This window comes from Oculina patagonica, chromosome 14 (genome assembly GCF_052425735.1).
Source record: "Oculina patagonica isolate OP01 chromosome 14, crgOcupat, whole genome shotgun sequence".
NCBI classification, from domain to species: domain Eukaryota; kingdom Metazoa; phylum Cnidaria; class Anthozoa; order Scleractinia; family Oculinidae; genus Oculina; species Oculina patagonica.
The window spans coordinates 5,750,179-5,769,582 of NC_135771.1; the positions used below are offsets into that span (position 1 = coordinate 5,750,179).

The 19,404-nt window shown below is 41.4% G+C and overlaps 1 pseudogene across 1 annotated transcript; it reads left to right on the forward strand.

Annotated features, from left to right (window-relative positions):
• The first annotated feature begins 504 nt into the window (after positions 1–504).
• On the forward strand, positions 505–8,775 carry LOC144638139 (putative N-acetylated-alpha-linked acidic dipeptidase; annotated as a pseudogene). The gene is made up of 7 exons (XR_013567886.1): positions 505–957; positions 1,990–2,206; positions 2,693–2,881; positions 3,239–3,536; positions 4,459–4,769; positions 5,936–6,622; positions 7,222–8,775. The product of XR_013567886.1 is annotated as a putative N-acetylated-alpha-linked acidic dipeptidase (transcript).
• The last annotated feature ends 10,629 nt before the right edge of the window (positions 8,776–19,404 follow it).

The window sequence follows — 19,404 nt, forward strand, 5'->3', positions numbered from 1 at the left end:
CGGCATTCAATGAAAAATATGTAGAATTTTATCTATTGTAGTCAACCGCATAACATTAAAAATAATGCATTAATAAATGAGGGTCACCATGCTTGTTTAGAAGAAAACGACCATTTATTTTCCTACCGAGCTTAGCCTGAAGGAAATCTTGTAGTGTTCTATGTGCGCGCGCTAAATGACGCGAAAACTTATGCGCAGCAAGGATGCGCAATGCAATCTAGAATGTATGCATGCATAAGCCGAAATAATATGCAAAAATATTGAAAAAGTTTAATGAAGAATAAAACAATGACATATTTGCAATTCTATGAGATGCTATATAACATGTGACCCAAGACATGTCGGGGTCCTACACGCCCAGCTAGGGGTTCAAATAATATCATTGTATACTTTCCCTTCTTGTTTATAAAGCTCTCAGTAAATAACACTGAAACGAGATCAAAGTCAGTGTCTCATAAAGCCGAGTGCAGTACTCTATCTCAACGCCATGAAAATTTGCATAACAATATATTGTGCATTGATGGGTAGCGCTACACCTCAAATTATAATTAGTTACTTAAGTATTATAGGCGTTCACAACTAACGCTAGACAGCTAGCTACTTTAAGGCGTCGCCTTCCTAACGCCCGGTGCAAGCCCTGAGTTAACGTTTGAATCCTCGGCGAAACCGCTAACAGCTTTACACAATGGATGACAATGTTGAGCTGACTTATAAGAAGAGGAAAAAGCAGCGAAGAATTCGCTGTGTTGCTGTTATAGTGGCAATCATTCTTGTCTTTGTAATTGGATTTTTGATCGGGTGGTTTGCAAGGAAACCCAAATCACCCAAAGAACATGACAAAGAACCTAAAGAACGCGATATGAAAGCTGAGCTGCAAAAGCGACACGAGGAAATGATGGATTTTCACGAGCAGTTTCAATCGACTGTCGCCGCGGAACAACTCGAAAACAATCTCAAGTAAGTAGGACGCGGTGTTTAAAACGCTTGGCTGCACTTTGCAAATGTTTCTTAATTTAAGCTGTTTTAACACTTTGGTTTACACCAATATTTCAAGTCGCTGTTAAATCTTACGTTTTACTTTAATCTAGAAATTGACATGCAAGCAGTTAGCTAAAAGCTGGCTTTTAAACGAGCATTGATCGCAATTAGTATTAAATGTATGCATGCATAATCCCGGAATAATATGCAAACATATTGAAATTTTTGTCCGGGTCTTGCGTTCTGCATTTCATTAAGCCTAATTAAGTTGCTTATGGTAAAACTATTAGCCATTTTCTTTTCCTTGGGGGGGTGTTTTTGAAACACCACCAGACAGTTGAGCCCACGCAAGAGCACTCCAGGTTGTTAGGGGGACTAATTGGTGTCCGTCCACCAATTTTAATTTTCAAATTCTAATTTTAATATCACATTTAATCTCCAGTATTTCTTATTTCTCTAAATTTTACTAATCCTTTGAGAAAAATTATCTCCTCCAGAAATATCCAAAAAATCACCCAAGAATTCACAAAACACCGCGAAACATAGATTTGTGAAATGAGCAGAGAGTTTTTGGATTGCTTGAAACGCTAACGAGATATTCGCATTAAACCCACATTAATTAAACGGTGGAAAAACGGCTTTCACGTGAACCCCCGCCTTAAGTCTGTCTAGGGGCATTCCTCTACCCCCCCCCCTCCCCCCACATACACACACAGACACACAAACACACACCCTCTTGATGGGATGTTAGTCCTTCGCAGATTCGCAGGATTATCCCCGGTCCCCAGCATTAAATTCGTACGTACCCATTTATACACTTGGGTGGACAGAGGCACTGTGAGAGTTAAGTGTCTTGCCTAAGAACACAACGCAGTGCCCCGGCCAGGGCTCGAACCAGGACCGCTCAATCCAAAGTCCACCGCACTAGCCTTTAGGCCACCACGCCTCCCACAACCGTCTGTTCTGAATCAGAACAAATTTTCACTACTCTCGTTTCTTACTCTTACTCAGGTATTTCTCCGCTGAACCACATATCGCAGGCTCAGCCCGTCAGAAAACTCTTGCTGAAGAACTCGTCAGGCGCATGAAGGATGAAAATGGATTTGATAAAGTCGAAATGCCTGCGTATGAAGCACTGCTGTCCTTCCCCGATACAGTCAAGAAAACGAGAATAACCATCAAATACAAGAACGGCACTATCATTCACCAAGTCAAAGGGGAGGAGCAGGTAGAAATCATAAATTATTTTATGGCTGTCTTGACCCTACCCCCCCCCCCTCCCTCCTCTCTTTTGATAATGTCTAATCTTTGCGGGTCGCGGGTAAATTTTCGCGGGTCGCGGGTGAATTCTCCCGGGTCGCTGGTGAATTATCGCGAGTCGCGGTTCGCGGATGAATTGTCCCGGTTGGCGGATAATTGTTGCGGTCGCGGGTAAATTTTCCCGTTATCGCAGGTCGCGGATGAATTGTCCCGGGTCGCTGGTGAATTATCGCGGATCGTGGGTAAATTGTCGCGGTTCGCGGATGAATTGTTCCGGGTCGCGGATAATTGTTTCGGGTCGCGGGTAAATTGTACCGGGTCGCGGGTAAATTGTCGCGGGTAGCGGATGAATTTTCGCGGGTCGAGGATAATTGTTGCGGGACTCGGGTGAATTGTCGCGGGTCGTGGGTAGGTTATCGTGGATCGCAGCTAATGTTAATGTTTCTGTTTCCAGGAAGGAGGATCAGGCCCGAATGTTGTCCAGCCTTTTCTTGGTTACAGTCCCAGTGGAAAAGCAGAGGGCGAACTTGTTTATGTCAACTATGGCCGAGTGGAGGACTTTGACAAGCTCAAGAAAATCAGTGTCAATGTCACAGGGAGAATTGCTATCATGAGATATGGGAAAATATTTCGAGGAAATAAGGTAACTAGTTGCGCTTCACAATGCAATTAAAACGTTGTAGCAGCCAATGAGAAGCTAGACTAGGAGTAATCCCTCATTCTTCTTAGGGTGAGTCGAGTGAGCGAGCACGCGACCACGCGCAAAAATCACGTGGCACGTGAGGACGCGACGCGCAAGGACGCGCGAGGTGATTATTTTCGAGCGCGAGTGCTCGCCCTGAAAAAATGAGGGAGTTCATTGGGTAGCAAACTTGTCCCATTGTCTCCTCCTACCTGTTTTCGCTGCTGCTGTTGTTTGCTTTAACACTACTGTTTCGTGAATTAAAGCAACCTTCCTATTACTCCAGTAAAAAACACAAATCCATTTTCTCCATTTCAGATCGCTAATGCAGCTAGCTACGGAGCCAAGGCAGCACTTCTTTACTCAGACCCCGCAGATTACGCTATGGAGGGGGGAGACCCAAAGGACACGTATCCTAACAAGGCGTGGCTTCCCGCTAGTGGAGTGCAGCGAGGATCACTATTCACCATGCCTGGGAATGGAGATCCCCAAACCCCCGGAATAGCAGCACTTAAAGGGATGTACCGGAGACCGTACAACGATAGTGAACTGCCCCCCATCCCCGCACACCCCATGGGATATGGAGACGCTATCCACTTTCTCAAAAGAATTGGAGGTAATTTTGTGTATAATATAGAGCAGTTTTCAATTGAGTGTCGTAAAACCAAAACCAAAGTAATTACTCTGGCCAATCACAAAGGACAGAGACAATCCAGTGAACCAATCAAAACTCGAAGCAAATACATGTAGCCGGCACGAAGCGCGGGAAAACGTGCGTGAGCGAGTCACGATTGGTTTTGGTTTTAGTTCTGATTGGCTGAGAAAGTGGCGCGAGATTTTTAAGCCAATCACTAAGCGTAGCAATGCAAACCAAAGCAAACGCAATTAACTTTCGACACTCAAGTGAAAACCGCTCTAATATAACAGGCTTGGATCTTGATTATCAACTTCCAGTTGATAATCAACTAATAAAATGTTTCACTTGCCCTCCGACGAAGTTCAACAGTTTTTTTAGAATATAGTATCTTTGTCAGATCTTTAGGTTTCCCAACGAACGAACTTAAAAAGCGCAGCCTTAATACTCAATGATGTGCTGTGGAACGAGATTTATTCGGTGGCGGCTTTTTTCTCGGAGGCGCTCGCTTACACGTAAAACTCATAAACAATCACTTTTAACAGAATACAACTCCTATTTCTTCTAGGGACGATAATGAAAAAAACTTAGTTTCAAAAGTCGATGTCACTGTCTCTTTTGTGATCGGGATCATTTAGCTGCAACAGGCCGTAATCTCCGCTGGAGAGCTCAAGTGCGCATGCTTCGAATAAGCACAGCGCTGCATTCTCGTCCCCAGAGCTCTCGTTTCTTTTGGTCTCGTGGTCGACGAAACGGCACACTGGAAAAATAAACTAATAGGTCAGGGGACGAGAATGACCGCTTTGATATTGAAGGATGCGGCTGGTAGTAGTTATTCTCCTTTCGTGTGCAATGCATATTCCTGGGAAGCGCTTTGTGGCTAAATACGGTTTGTTTGTCGTAGGAAAGGAGGTCCCTGTTGAATGGAAAGGTACCCTTGATATTACCTACCGCCTCGGACCCGGCTTTACCGACAGCGAAATTACAGTTGAAGTGGACATAAACAACAACTTAGAAGTAAAGACGATCTACAATGTGATTGGAACAATCTATGGACGCGAGGAACCAGATCGGTATGTTTTGATTGGTAACCATAGAGATTCCTGGGTGCATGGCGCCATTGACGCTTCTACAGGGGCCGCTGCCACCACGGAAATTGCTCGCGTGCTCGGAGTACTGAAAAAGTCAGGATGGAGACCGCGCCGAACAATTAAGGTAAAAGAATATCAAATCTAGCGTCTTAAAAGAGTTATTTGAGCAATAATTTAGAAGGAAATGCGTTGTCAGCCTCAAAGGAAAGGAGGTTGAGATCGAAAGGGCACAAGCATCAAGCGAAAAATGTTTTACCTACAAGTCAAACAAAACAACAAATTTATAAATAAAAACTTCATTTCGATATTTTCAAGTAGAAAAAAAGGGTTACAGCTCACTGTTAGAGAAGAAAGTATTTAACTAATCATCTTCACTTCAGATAGTAGAAGGTTTTGAAAAACATTTCAAAAAGAAAATTTACTATAAAAAAGTTACATGAAGGAAATGCGTTGTCAGCCTCAAAGGAAAGGAGGTTGAGATCGAAAGGGCACAAGCATCAAGCGAAAAATGTTTTACCTACAAGTCAAACAAAACAACAAATTTATAAATAAAAACTTCATTTCGATATTTTCAGGTAGATAAAAAGGGTTACAGCTCACTGTTAGAGAAGAAAGTATTTAACTGATCATCTTCACTTCAGATAGTAGAAGGTTTTGAAAAACATTTCAAAAAGAAAATTTACTATAAAAAAGTTACATGAAGTCCCATGACACTTCAGTTAGTTCAATTACATTGAATAGCGAAGCGCGCGAGTGACGTCACAACTCAGACAAGACTCAGACAAACAAACCGAAATGGCGGACGATTTTCATAAAACACTTTCTAAAACAGCCGGTGTTCCTAAAACACTTTCATAAAACGAGAACTTCGCCTAGATTCCTTGTATTTCTCTCAGAACCGATAATGTTTTCTGAGCCTCATGGGGGTTATATTCAGTGGCATCTAATTTTTGGACCTCGCGCGCTTCGCTATTGTAAAAGATCAGTGTATGGATTATATTAGAATTGATACTGCTTATAGGGGTGACAATCAATTTAAGCCACGCCTACAAACTGAGATTCTAGTACCTTACAGAAGACCCCTTCAAGATTTTTGACGATCATCGCCGTCACTTCTACTATGTAAAACAGTCTTTTTCAGGTGTTTTGTTGTAAAGTAGCCCTTCCAGGGGTTGAAGATTCGGGGGGGGGGGAGGGGTCGGGAACTTCTGGTATCATTACTTCCGGGGAAGTCGGGAGCTTAAACCGGAAGTAAATTTAATGGTTAAATATTTCGATTTTGTTTTACAGATTTGTAGCTGGGGTGGAGAGGAATACAGCCTTATTGGATCAACGGAATGGGTTGAACAACATGAAAAAGAACTCACAGAGCGAGCTGTACTCTACCTTAACACCGACACTGTTGTCTCAGGCAAATGGGTGCTTCGTCTCCAGTGCCAGTCCCCTAGTCAAGGACACTATATTAGACTTCAGCAAAACCGTCAACGATCCGAATGCGCATGACGACAAAGAAACTATATTTGACATCATGCTCGAGAGAAGCCCTTCAAAAATAGACCCTAAGAAACCGAATGTGGGCAACTTGGGTTCTGGAAGCGATTATGCCCCTTTCTACCAGTTCGCGGGTGTGCCCTCAGCGGATTTTTATTACATCTTTGGTTATAACAGCACACCGGTTTTCTACCCCGTCTACCACTCGCAACACGATACCTTCAACTGGACCAAAACGTTCGTTGATCCCGATTTCACACTTCATAAGGCTGTCACGCAACTCTGCGGGGGGCTCCTGATTAAGTTTGCTGATGCTCCGCTCCTACCCATGAGTGTTATGCTGTATGCAGATGCCCTTAATGCCTCACTGAATGCTCTAAAGAAACAGTATAAGGATGAGTTGAAAAGCCACGCTGAAACTCTCGGCCACTTAGAGGATGCTGTTAAACTGTTCCACCAGACTGCAGTGAACTTTACCGCCGCTAGGTCAGTCCGCGAAATCGTTTATAGTTATTAGAGGGAAAATCGGTCCGTCACGCAATCTCCCATTCCCGAGCCGGGAAGAGCGATTGTGTGATGCGTGACAGTAGCGTATTATATTTTTATGGCCATGGCCCCGAAATAGAACTGAACATAGATTTTCAACCAAACTTTTCAGTAGACAAAATTTAGTTGAAAGTACACATTTCCAGTGATAATTTATTTTCAAACATAAAAATTGAACTGTTTTCGTTTTACAGAAAGAACTTGATCGCTACATCCAAAATCTGAGGAAAAAATTAATAGGTCACCATACACGTTTACGAGAAAGAGACGATTTTTTTTCTCGCGGACTAAGCCGCATAGAAAAAAGCCGCCATTTTGTTATGTGCGCGCGCTAATTACGCGTAAAATTCTGCGCAGCAAGGATGCACAAAAATGCAATAAAAAGGCAATGACCTTTAAGCTGAATCAGCTAATCAGTGAATTAACTACTGTTACAGATAATCTGGGTGTTCTCCTTTCATTGTAACAATTCGATTTGCGTAAGCGCACGTTTACTTTCAAAGCAGTTTATAACATAGCTTCTTTTTCTATTATTTCAGAACTAAAGTGCAGAAGAAAGTCGACGACTTCGAGGAGACGAGTTTTGGAGAACTGCGCAGGCTCAATGACCAAATGATCAAAGTAGAGAGAGCTTTCATCTACTCCTATGGCCTGCCGGGAAGGCGCTTGGTCCGTCACGTGATCTTCGCACCCGGCAAGTACAATGCGTATGGCTCTTCCAGTTTTCCTGGCGTTGGCGATATACTGTTTAAGCTGCATGAAACTGGAGACGTAGCCGAGGTGGACCGTCAATTATCCATCGCTAGACAAGCCATTCTGGGTGCTGTTGATATTTTAACTCCTTATTAAGGATGCCTTCGATTTATCTCCCCCATTTTCCTTCTCCTTCCTCTTCGGTGAGGTCCAAAATTCTTTTCTCTTTTGCACCTGATGCGTAATTTTTGCCTAGGTTAAAGCCCCCACAGGGGTGGGAATAACGGTTCCTCGATGTAGCGAAGGGGCCAAGGCAACCTCGTTCCCAGGGCTTTTCCCTTCCAAATTACCAAGGGAAAAGCCCTGAGTACGAGGTTGGGGCCAAGCTACCGGCAAAATATGTTTTCTATAACGAGGTTCAGTTATATCGAAGTTCTTTTAGAAACAGTTTACTACAACTAGGGCGAGAAGTGTAATTTTTTATACCGAAGACGTCGTTTATAGAGCGGTTTTCACTTGAGTGTCGAAAGTTAATTGCGTTTGCTTTGGTTTTGCATTACTACGCTTAGTGATTGGCTTAAAAATCTCGCGCCACTTTCTCAGCCAATCAGGAGTAAAACCAAAACCAATCGTGACTCGCTCGCGCACGTTTTCCCGCGCTTTGTGCCAGCTACATGTATTTGGTATTTGCTTCGAGTTTTGATTGGTTTACTGGATTGTCCGTGTCCTTTGTGATTGGCCAGAGTAATTGCTTTGGTTTTGGTTTTACGACACTCAATTGAAAACTTCTCTAAATAGAGGCTCGGCAAATCGAGGTTCCACTGTATCTACAGTTGAATGTCGATTTCTGGAACCTACGATTTCTCATATCTCCCGATAACTCGTACCAAAAGTCATCTCCCTTTGACCTGCTTCATTTAGTCAAACACTTCAATTTTTCCGCCGATTTCTCGAGTCAATTTTCGTATATTTTCCCTTGGAGGTTCGAGAAATAGCGATTCAACTATAGAATCGAACATATTTTCTCTCATAACAATTGCATTGATGTAAACTCGTTTTCAAGGTTGTAGTATTATTAACGTGTCCATTATTTTTGCCGTTATTTTTAACACAGTTTTAAGGAACAAGGACCAGTTGGGGACGAAATCTCGTGACAGCGAAGTTAGCGAGCCCGCGATTTTGGTCATTCGTGTAAGTTGCTAAGCAACACGATACCATTCGTGTAAGTTGCTAAGCTACACGACATGTCGATTGAATAATAAGAACTGTAAATTCTTCGAGTGCTTTAACGTAAATTTTCCAAAAGTGGCACTTGTTCCCTGTACTGAGCTGTGTAAGTGAATGTCTGTAACTCAAGTTTTTGCGTGGCTGAGAATAAAGTATAACAGTGTGTTTGCAAAGGTTTTGTTTATGCTTGAACAGTTCTGAAGATTGGTGTATGAACCAAACCCCGGGTACCCTTGCATTTGGTATGTAAAGGGCGGGAAACAGGGAGTGCAAAAAACTTTTAGGCCTAAGCGTGCGAAAGTATTTAGCGATGATGTCATTCTTAGCAACCGGTTGACTGGCAATATTACGTCAAGGTATCCAGGCACCGCTATGAGGACAACATTGCCCAGTCTTTCCCAGTCCTGGGTGTGGCTGTGAATTGAGGCAACTGGGGGGGGGGGGGGGCGAGGGGCGAGGGGAGGGAAGTGGAGACGTTGAGAATTCACGCCCATAAGCACTCGAACTTTTGTAATTCATGTTTGAGTGATACTTTTTGTAGATGAACGTCTGGTCTTTTCGTACTGAAACGTCTTCAGGAGTTTATTCCCCGTTTCCCATCCAAGCTTTCTTTTTCCACTCACGTGTCACGTGTATAGATCACTTTTGGAACGTGCTCGGCATCTGGTTTGATTGATTGATGTGTGCCGCAGCCAATCAAATAAAACTAATCATTTGGAACTGTTGCAATGTACAATACGACGGATGTTATTCCCAATCTTTCAGCTGAGCTGCCAAAACCAGACTCCAAGTTATCGTTAAAGTGAACAATCTTTCGAACTTTAATCCTTCTAAAATTTCACAAAAAGCAGCAATTTTTGATCTGTCGAACGAATTGAAATTTTTTAAACGGGTTTATTCTTGCGTTGGTTAGTTTTTTCTTAGATTCGCATTCAAGAGTCGACTGGCTTTTCTCTCATATAGTGGAAAAACAACCACATCTGCGGGTAAGTAATAACTAAGATTTTGTTCTCGTGTAGTGGTTTTGTAAAGAAACTTGCCAACATTTTCAGAGCGTGTTTTTATTTATCGCTCGACATATTGCCTTTAAGTTATCCCGTGATAAATTTCCTCCTCCTCTCGTATGAAATTTCTTGATTACGTAATATATGCCATGTAATGGATTTTCTTACTTTCGAGTGAGGATCCAGTTAGCAATCAAATTAGCAATGGAATTAGGAATGGTGTTAGGAACTTCGTTTGATCAATCGGAAAAAGACAAAGCAAATCACGGTTCAAGGTACATAATCTTAACGAATATGACACAAACATTTCGATTTGTGGTTACAAACTAGAAAGGATTAAATCTTGCAAGCTACTTGGAGTTCATATCAATGAACATCTTAAGTGGGAGGATCGTGTCAGACAAACGGTGCCTGGATACTATGCCACTTTATCGATACTGAGAAGCTAAAACATTTCGCTAAACATCATCTAAGTTTAAGGGCGTCGACCAGTTCTGACTAATGGAAAGCGCTCTAAGAAAGCAATCAGCAAAACATCGATTTTGTCAAAAGTACATTACGCTGACCTTGTCTATTACCCTGTGTCACAATTCTTACTAAGGAGTTTGTAGCGAGTTCAACTCGCAGCTGCGAACTTTGTTCTCGGTCATTACGTAACGAATATTAAGGACGTACTAAGAATCCGATGGTTCCCGGTTAATGAGAGACGATCCGATGAACCTTCTCAAACTCATTAATAATTAATCTAGCACAAAAGCTAGAATACAACTTTTTCTCATCTATGTAAAAAGCAACGAAGAAAACGAATATGGCATTCATTTTGCTCAATTCGATTTCGTTGAGGAGAAAAACGGCATTTTCGACAAAAAATCCACTTCCGGTGAAAACAATAGCAAGCACTCGTGACGTAAGCGGTGGAACCCAAATATTACGCAACACGGATTCCACATAAGAATTTATATAGCGGCTAGGACAAGTAGTAGTGATTGGGAGTTTGTTTTATTGCACGAGAGCGAGTCTGGGCTAAGTATATTTCATTCCGTTAAACTTGAATCGTACAGAGTTCGATGAAACGATCAGCAAGAAGGAGGCGCTGAGCCCCCTGTGGGGACGAACTGACAGCGAAAAATCGTTTTCGAACAGACTGACATTTAATTATTTCTTCGATTTACTTGGATTTCAGATTATCTAAAATGTTCACGAAGCAAAAAAATGCACATAGCTTAAACAAGGCAAACGAAATGTTTTTTTTTCTCAATCTTTCTTGGTATAATTAAAATTGTATTTTGGGTATCACGGAAGGAAAATGGTCCCGAGGGGCCGGGGCGACGGCCGGCGGGGGGGGGGAGCGCGGGGGGGGGGGCGGGACGAAGAGACCGACGGGACGGAGGGAGCGGGCGAGGGGGGCAGCGGGGGCGAGACGAGGACGAAGGGAGGCAGGGGCGGAGGGGAGAGAGGAAAACCAAGAATTGGCGTTTTCGTTCCAAGTGAAATTGTGTGCAAACCATCAATGGTAACCCCAATAAAGTATATATTTTCTGAAATTTTATTGAATAAAGATTGTTATTTTGGATTTTGTTTTGATCATATAGACCATAATAAGCAACGTCAGCATTTTGTTTGTAATTGAGATGTTGCGCAATATTCGGTTTATTTAAGAACACATTTACCATGGTAAGATACAAAACTCCTATGTGGAATTTGATCTTCATAAATTATATTGGTCAAGAAAACGGTGTCTCAGATTTTTCTTTTTTTGCTCCATTCATTTTTTTATGAATTTTTAATCCTAAAGAAGCCCTAAAAACGCCATTCGGTCTGTGATCATATGAGTGATTAACAAAATCGGACGACCGCGTAGCGAGAGTCCGATTTGTTAAATCGGTTGTATATTGATGCTTGCAAGAAATGTCGAATTTGTGCAAGAAAATTTTGGTTTTCTGCCAGTCGCTTCGCAAAATAAGTTCGTCCTTCCCTTGATGCCTTGCGCGCCGCTCAAAAAGCAAGAGACGCGACTGGGTACGAGTCTGTACAGTGCATGAATGTTCAAGTTCGCCGCCCGGCGCGCCAGTGCGTAAATAGAGGTCGCGATGGTCACGTTTGTCATGCTTTCTTGTAATGTGTAGTCATGAAAACGAATGGATTAAAAGTCTGTTTTTAACATGGCGAACGTTTATTAAGATCGAATAAAAGTTTCACAAAAGGTGCAGGAATTTATGGCATTTATTTGCGGGGAATGTGTTATCTTTCGGGCGACAAACGCCGACAACTGTGATTATGCAAATGACTGCTATATCGTTCAGCTACATTTTTGCCCAGATTTTTGCCGATAAGAATTATTTCGAGCCGATCAAAATAGCTATTTTCGGTCAATTCTAAATTTGACGCTAGGTTCGTGATTAGTGTTCAGTAATACGATTTTTACGGCTCGATAGTAGTCCAGCCTTTATACATTCCGTAACACGTTTCACAATTATTAAAGGTCGTCACGAAGGGTTGTCGTCTTCCGCTTAATTTTAGCCCTCTGCACTTCAGCCATCGTTTTAACTGATCCACAGTGTAGTTCGGGTATTGCCAATGTGCGAGCCAGCGAGCCATGCGAGCCATTTCGGTTAGCCTAAATAACACACCGGTTAGCCTAAATAGCGTAGTTTTTTTTTTTTTTTAAAAACTCGAGTTAGCCTAAATAACACTCTGATTAGCCTACAGTAGCTTAGGTAGCTTGCGGTTAGCCTTTATATTGGGTTAGGGATTTCTGGCTTGCATGGCTCGCGAGTCATGCGAGTCATGCGAGCCATTCTGGTTAGCCGAAATAACACATTGGTTAGCCTAAATAGCACTCCGGCTAGCCTAAATAGCACTCTGGCTAGCCTCTACTTAGTTTGGGTAGCTTGCAGTTAGCCTTTTATTGGGATTTGGGATTTCTGGCTCGCATGGCTCGCATGGCTCGCATGGCTCGCATATTGTCAAAACTCGTGTGGTTCTCTGCTTCACTTTCAAATTTCGAGCCAGGACCGCCATTATCTTGCGTGAGAACGGCCAAAGACCGAAGCGAAGTGCTTGCGAGCGACATAATTTCTTCATATCGCTCTTGTAGTTTGTCTGAGTCAAGTGGGGGGTCTCAATTTTGGTGACGGATATCAAGACAGCTTAGCTTCTTCGTGGGCTTAAGAAGGATTAAACAAAAGCCATATATACAGTGAATGCTTTCGAATTATATTTGAATATGAAATACGAAAGAATTTTGCTGTCTTTGACTGAAATTCCACTCGAACTGCGTAGATACGATCGCATGTTGGAAAGCCGATTCATGCAACATTGCTGTCAACGCGAGGTCACGTCCCTAACGACCTAGGCCGATGACGAAATAGAATAGCGCTTGTAGCGACAAAATTTGGCCTAATTTTTAACTGCTCTTAAGCTAAAAGAAGCCCCCATCTCTTGCATTTGTTTTAACTTCAATAATATCTTTGAAAAGAGCGAGTTTTTTGGTATGGTTTATTTTTGACGTTTGTAATTTTTAAACGATGTAAGTGCTAGTGATTATTTATTCGTGTTTTAGCGTTAGCTACGCAATCCATTGTTTGTGCGACGCTTTTTATAGATCGCCTTTCAGACACACGTGCGTTGAGATAAGAAAGCTGACATGTCACTTTTAAAATTGTTATATAACGTTTGTAAATGTGACAAGTCACATTTTTTCCACGAGATCGTAAGTGATCACCCACAGCGGAAAGAAATCCCCTTGAGAAATTAAAACAGTCCCTTGAGAAATTAAAAAAGTCCCTTGAGAGTTTACAAGAATGTGGTTCCAAATTTTGCCCCACATAACTCCTATTCTCCTACTTTCGCTTGTAAACAAGCAAAAGAGTCGAAAAAAGGAGTGTAAACACACGTTATGCATCAGTCAATTCCAGCATTGACTTCCTTCTCCCCCTCCCCCCTCCCCGGGGGGCATTAGTTGGTTAATTGCTCGGATTTCTAGTCCTGGGGTGTGCGCATTACTAAACATTTGTCAAGCTAATGTTTTTGATCTCAAGAAATCCTGGCTTTTCTTTTGGTTTAAAGGAATCATGAGATGGCAGTGAAAAAAGAATACTATTAAATAAGGAAAGCCTCGAGCCAAGTGGCCCATACTTTCCGGAGCTTATCCCGGATTCTGTAGCATTGAGCGGCTAGGAATATTTCTATTCCCCTCTGAATGTCATGCTAATCCATTGCAGGGTCCCCCCCAGCATTATGTCATTCAAGAGTCGATTGGTGCCTTTCTCATAGTGCCTTTCTCATATAGTGGAAAAACAAAGCATATCGCTCGTCGATTCTCTCGCTTTTTTGCGTTGAAAAATGAGATGCAACACACTTCACGTGTAATATATTACTTCACGTGTAATATCCTTCAAAAACGAAACATATTTTGAGGGTCAAAAAAAATATTTCACGTGCAATATATTATTTCACGTGTAAAATATACCCTTCAATTTTAGGGCGGAGTCAAATTTAAAATATTACCTTGACCTACCTTGTGGATTTGATTTGAATGCCATCACATACGCCTGTTCTGCAAGAAAAGGAAGACTTACAATTTTTGTTAAGGGGGAGGGGAGGGAGGAGGAGACATTGGGAGTCCACTTCCATTAGAACACGAACTCTTCATGTTTGAGTGATGCTTTTTGTCCGTCAACGCTTGTTTTTTTCGTATTAAACGTCTGCAGCAATTTATCTCCCATCTCCCAACAAACCTTTTCTTTTCCATTCACGTGCATAGAATCCATGGATCGTTTTCGGCAACTAGAGGCATTTGATTGATGTGTACCGCAGCCAATCAACATGAAGCAATGGCTACGTCACAACGTACTTCTATCGTCATTCTCTTTTTGATTGATGTGTAGCGCAGCCAATCAAATGAAGCTATAGCTAGCGGATGTGCTTCAATGTACCTCTGCTTTTTTTGGACATTCTTTCAGCTAGCTTGCTGAAATCGAATCTCAAGTTATCGTAAGAGTAATCAATCTAACGGATTTTGACCTCAAAAGAAATTTTAAGAAAGGAGCCGGATCATTCTTGCGTTGGTTGGTTTTCCGTCGATTGCCCCGGTTCCATTCCCATAGCAAGAAGACAAAAAATCGTATCGCAGGGTAAGTGATAATTAAATTTTTTGTTTCCGTGTAGTGGTTTTATGAATTAAAACTGGTCGAAATTTTCAAAAATACCAATCAAAAAATGGAACTGAATCAGCCATTTAACAAAAACAACTATACTGATTGACCAGGAAGGAATTTCCACCAATTTACAGCTTTGCCCTGAAACATAATATATGCCATGTGATGGATGGTTTTTTTGATACACTTACTTTCGAGGGGGGAGCCCAGTTAACAAATAAATCAGTTACAAGCAAACGAGATTAACTAACTTGAATTTGGTGTGTTATTGAAATGTTCTTTCGCTGTTTTAAGAGGCTACTTTATTTATATTTCAACGAATTTGATGGTGATTTTTTCATGCCTAAATTTAGCTAAAATCCGGTGCACAGTTCCTTTAAGTTATCCCGTAAGAAATTTCCACCAAATTACAGCTTTGCCCTGAAACATAATATATGCCGTGAGATGAATGTTTTATAGATACACTAACTTTCGAGTAGGGAGTCAGGTTAGCAAATAAATCAGAAATCTAATTAGCAATCGAGTTAGGAATCAGATTTATCAATCTGAAAAGGACACCGCAAATGTCAAAGCTACATCATTGTGACGAGTTTGATGATGATTAGTGGTTACAAACAAGAAAGCGGGGATCAATTAGTTTCTGAAACGCTCACCTACCCCTCCCCAAACCTAACATTTTGCCCAAAGCGATAAGTAAGGGTTAATGTTAGGTTTGGGGAGGGGTAGGTGAGCAGTTTCAGAAACCTAAATTGATCCGACAGCGGATTAAATCTTGCAAGCTCTTTGGAGTTATATCATGGTGTCTTATATCGCTAATTTTTATTTTAAAATGTTTAACTAAAACATCTTTAATTCGAATCTTATAAAAAGCCTGTCCTTTTACGCAATGACTGGAATCTGAACCGCACACTCCGAACTCCGAGGTTAGGAGAAATACCAGTTGAAATAATATTTCCTCGACATATACATGAATTTCACATACAGTCATTTCAACTAGTTTGTTTTTGAAAGTGTTTAGCCTATGCGACAAGAGCGAAAGTTGAAATGGTAGATTTAAATAGAAGCGATGCGCGCTTAACGTTTCCTTTTAATTTCAGTCGAACACACTTCCTTTAGCCGTAGTTGTAGCTGAATCTGCCAAAACTCGAATGCTTGCAAAAATAAAATTAAACTTTCAAAACCAAAAGCACACGAACTCTCCATGTTTCAGTGATACTTTTAGTACATCAACCTCTGTTCTTGATCGTATAAACTCTTGGACGTACAAGCAAAATCTTTCCCCCCACCGGGGTAGATTGGGGAATGGGGGGGGGGGGGGGGGGGGGAGCTTGCTCTACAAGATGACAAAATTTTCGTTAGTTATGACGTCATATGACGTCATATAACGTCATATGATTCGAAAATGAAATTTTTGTACGATTGAATAAATACCAACTAGGTTTCAATATTTGTGCTGTGAGAATCGAGTTTGGAACCGAGTTAGTGGTAGCTTTAGTGGCAACTTTTACTTGTAGTGGTACCGTGTTCTATACAATAAGCAACTGTCCAGAAGACGAAGTTTATTGCGCAACCAAGATTTTTGCTTGATTGATGTGTGCCGCAGCCAATCAAATGAAGCAACGGTTACGTCACAACGTACTTCTATCGCTATTCCCATTTTTCAGCTAATTTGCTAAGGTCAGCAACCTACTATATCTAACCTTTCCACTTAAACCTTTTTTAAATTTCACAAAACGCAGCAAATTTTTGAGCTGTTGAAGCAGATTGTTCTTTCGTCGTTCGGCGGCTTTCCTAAGATTCGCATTCAGGGCTCCTCTGGTTCCATTCTCATCACAAAACAACAAATCGTGTCAGTGGGTTAGTGGCATATCGAAGAGTTTTTGTTCCCGTAGTGGTAATGTAAAGAAACTTGCAGAAATTTTCAGAGCGATACATCAATCAAAATTATATATTTCTACGACAGCAATTTAACAAACATCACTCGATTGATTTTCTTAAGTTATCCCGGCTGCAAGAAATTCCCCCAACGCTTCAGCATTTCGATTACTTAATACATGCCGTGTGATGTTTTTTTTTTAAATAAACGGTTTTTTTTTCGAATAAGGAACCCAGTTAGCAATCAAATTTAGAATTGAACTTGGAGTCGAATTAGGAATCGCGTTAGGAATCGAATAAGAAATCGAGTTATGAATTGAGTTAGGCATGATCGTGCTCTGTACAAAAAAATAACTGTCTTAAATACAGGCGCAGATGTTAAACAGGCTAACCGGAGCGTATTCGTAGCCGTGAAAACGAAGATGATATGTAAAAACGCGCGGGAATTGGAAATAAAATTAAAGGTGAAAGTTTAGGCACTAATTTATCTCCAAATTATATTAATAGTAAAAATTTTGTAATTGGTGAAGGCCATTTTTGACAAAACTCCAACCTCTTCATATAAAGTTTTCTTAAATTTACAGAGAAAAAGAATTGCAAGTTTAAGAAATCGCAAATTAAAATTTGACATCGAGCATTTTTTTAGATAATTTAAAAATATTGACCTGACTCTCACAGCCCTTCTAGCGGAGGCTCAGATAGTTGCCATGTCAACACATATGACGTAATATATATTATTGAAGAATAGTTCAGTATAAACGTAATTCAAGTAGAAATTTGCAAACTTTCATAGTTTCACATGCAACATGAACTTTAAGGAACCTTTTGACTCCGATCATTAAAAGAAAACCGAGCCTGCAAGTATTCAGATGTTATTTTTCCTAAAGCGGTTCCCAAGTCAATTCCTAACTTGAAACATGCAGGTTACGTAATTATGCTTCGAGCGAACTAATTAAGATTGACGTACTGAATCTGTAATATAGAAATTTCGTGCAGATCCATTGGACCAAAATCTGGGAAACTTGGTACAGAATCAAATGGAACGCAAACTTTCGAAAAGTTCGTTTGTTAAATTTTGGTCAATTTCTGGAGGTTGTTACTTTTTCCTGGGAATTGGGGAATTACGGAATTTTTCTGTTCCATTTGGCATCTCCACTCAGTTTCGTTTCTCTAGCTACCAGAAAGATGACCTTAAAGATGACGGCTTTACCGTTTTACATGTATAAGAATTATTTCCTTGACCGATATTTCCATGTCTGCGATGATAAATTTCGTACGGGGGGTAATCGGGGGAGGGGGGGGGGTAATTGGGAAAAAGGAAGGGGGAAAACGCAGGGTAATGGATATTAGCAAAGATAGCCTGGTTGTCGACTGAGCCGATTAAAGGTAAACCAGTATTAGATTTCAAAGTGAACCAAGTTCAGTTTTTCGTTTCTTCAAAACAATTTTCGCAACAGCTACTTTGAAGCTCACAGTCTGGCATTGTTTTATTTAGTGGGGCTTATAAAAATAATCGAAATTTTAGGGTATGTACCAAAATTCATGCACTAAGAATTCAGCTGCATGTGAGTTCTTAAATTAGCTCATTCCTGCGGGGGGGGGGGGGAAGGGGAGGGGGGGCGGAGGGGTGGGGGATGAAGGGTTATTTCTTTCTCAAGACTCAAGGTAACTTGTTAAAGACAGGGTGCATATTTCAAATCAAATACCAAAATTTCATAACAAGACGTTTTAACAATTACGTCTTTCCGACAACAGGCCATTACTCAGGAAAATGACTCACAATTTCAGAAGGTTAAGTCGGAGATACGTTGGGCTTAGAAAAAACAGAGTTGCGAGTGTGGACAATCTCCTGGAGGAAAGAGAACCAAGGGCGGCAGGCAGGGCCAGGTCTCAAACCGTTGATGTCTTGGATTTGGTCAGCTTCAACAACTGTAATGCTTTACCAAGAAGGATAGCATGGGCTGAGACAACAAACAATTGGAATGACAGCAACAAGCTGACTGAAGACTGGATGAAAGATTGGCAGGTAACGCTAAGTTGTTTAACAAACATAAATTAAACTTCGACTGTATACAGTCAACTCTCGCCTTATTGCGGACGCTCGCTATTACGGACAAAATCCAGATCCCCGGCGAAAGAGGTTTGGCGGGAAATGACTCCCGCTATTACAGTCTCTCGCTATAACGGACACTAAACGACGCGCCCGGCGTTTCCGCTATAACGAGAGTTGACTGTACTGTCTGTATACAGCTATTTCGAGAAAGGTTGTCGGAAAAAAGCGCACATGTGCACGCGACAAGACCGAAAGGTAGTATGGAAAGAAGTAGAGAGCTACTGCACGTGCTGAATACTAATAGGATGGCAACATGATAAACACGAATTTGCACGTTTTCTTTCTCTTCGAACATGTGGATACATGGTACTTTTAGCCACGCTGAATTTGAGAAGAATTTTTAAAATACGCTCCAAATCTCAGACAGTAAACGCAAAGCTACAGAACAAAGGCCTTCTGAGAGAAAAAACCAAATCTTCACGTGCAAAAATACAAACTTGCACATTTCTTCCAGGCCAATATGCAAAATGTCAGTACTGTATATTGGCATTCTGATATCATTCTCGTTTTTGTTTCCTGCAGATTCCTTTGGTTTTCCCCTTCAGCGCGCTGGAATTTAAACATCGGGTCGAGGCAGTCAAAAGCGCTTTGATGATAGAAATGGATGCAGAGTCCGCACGAGACATGCGCAATTACAGCCTGGCTCGTCGC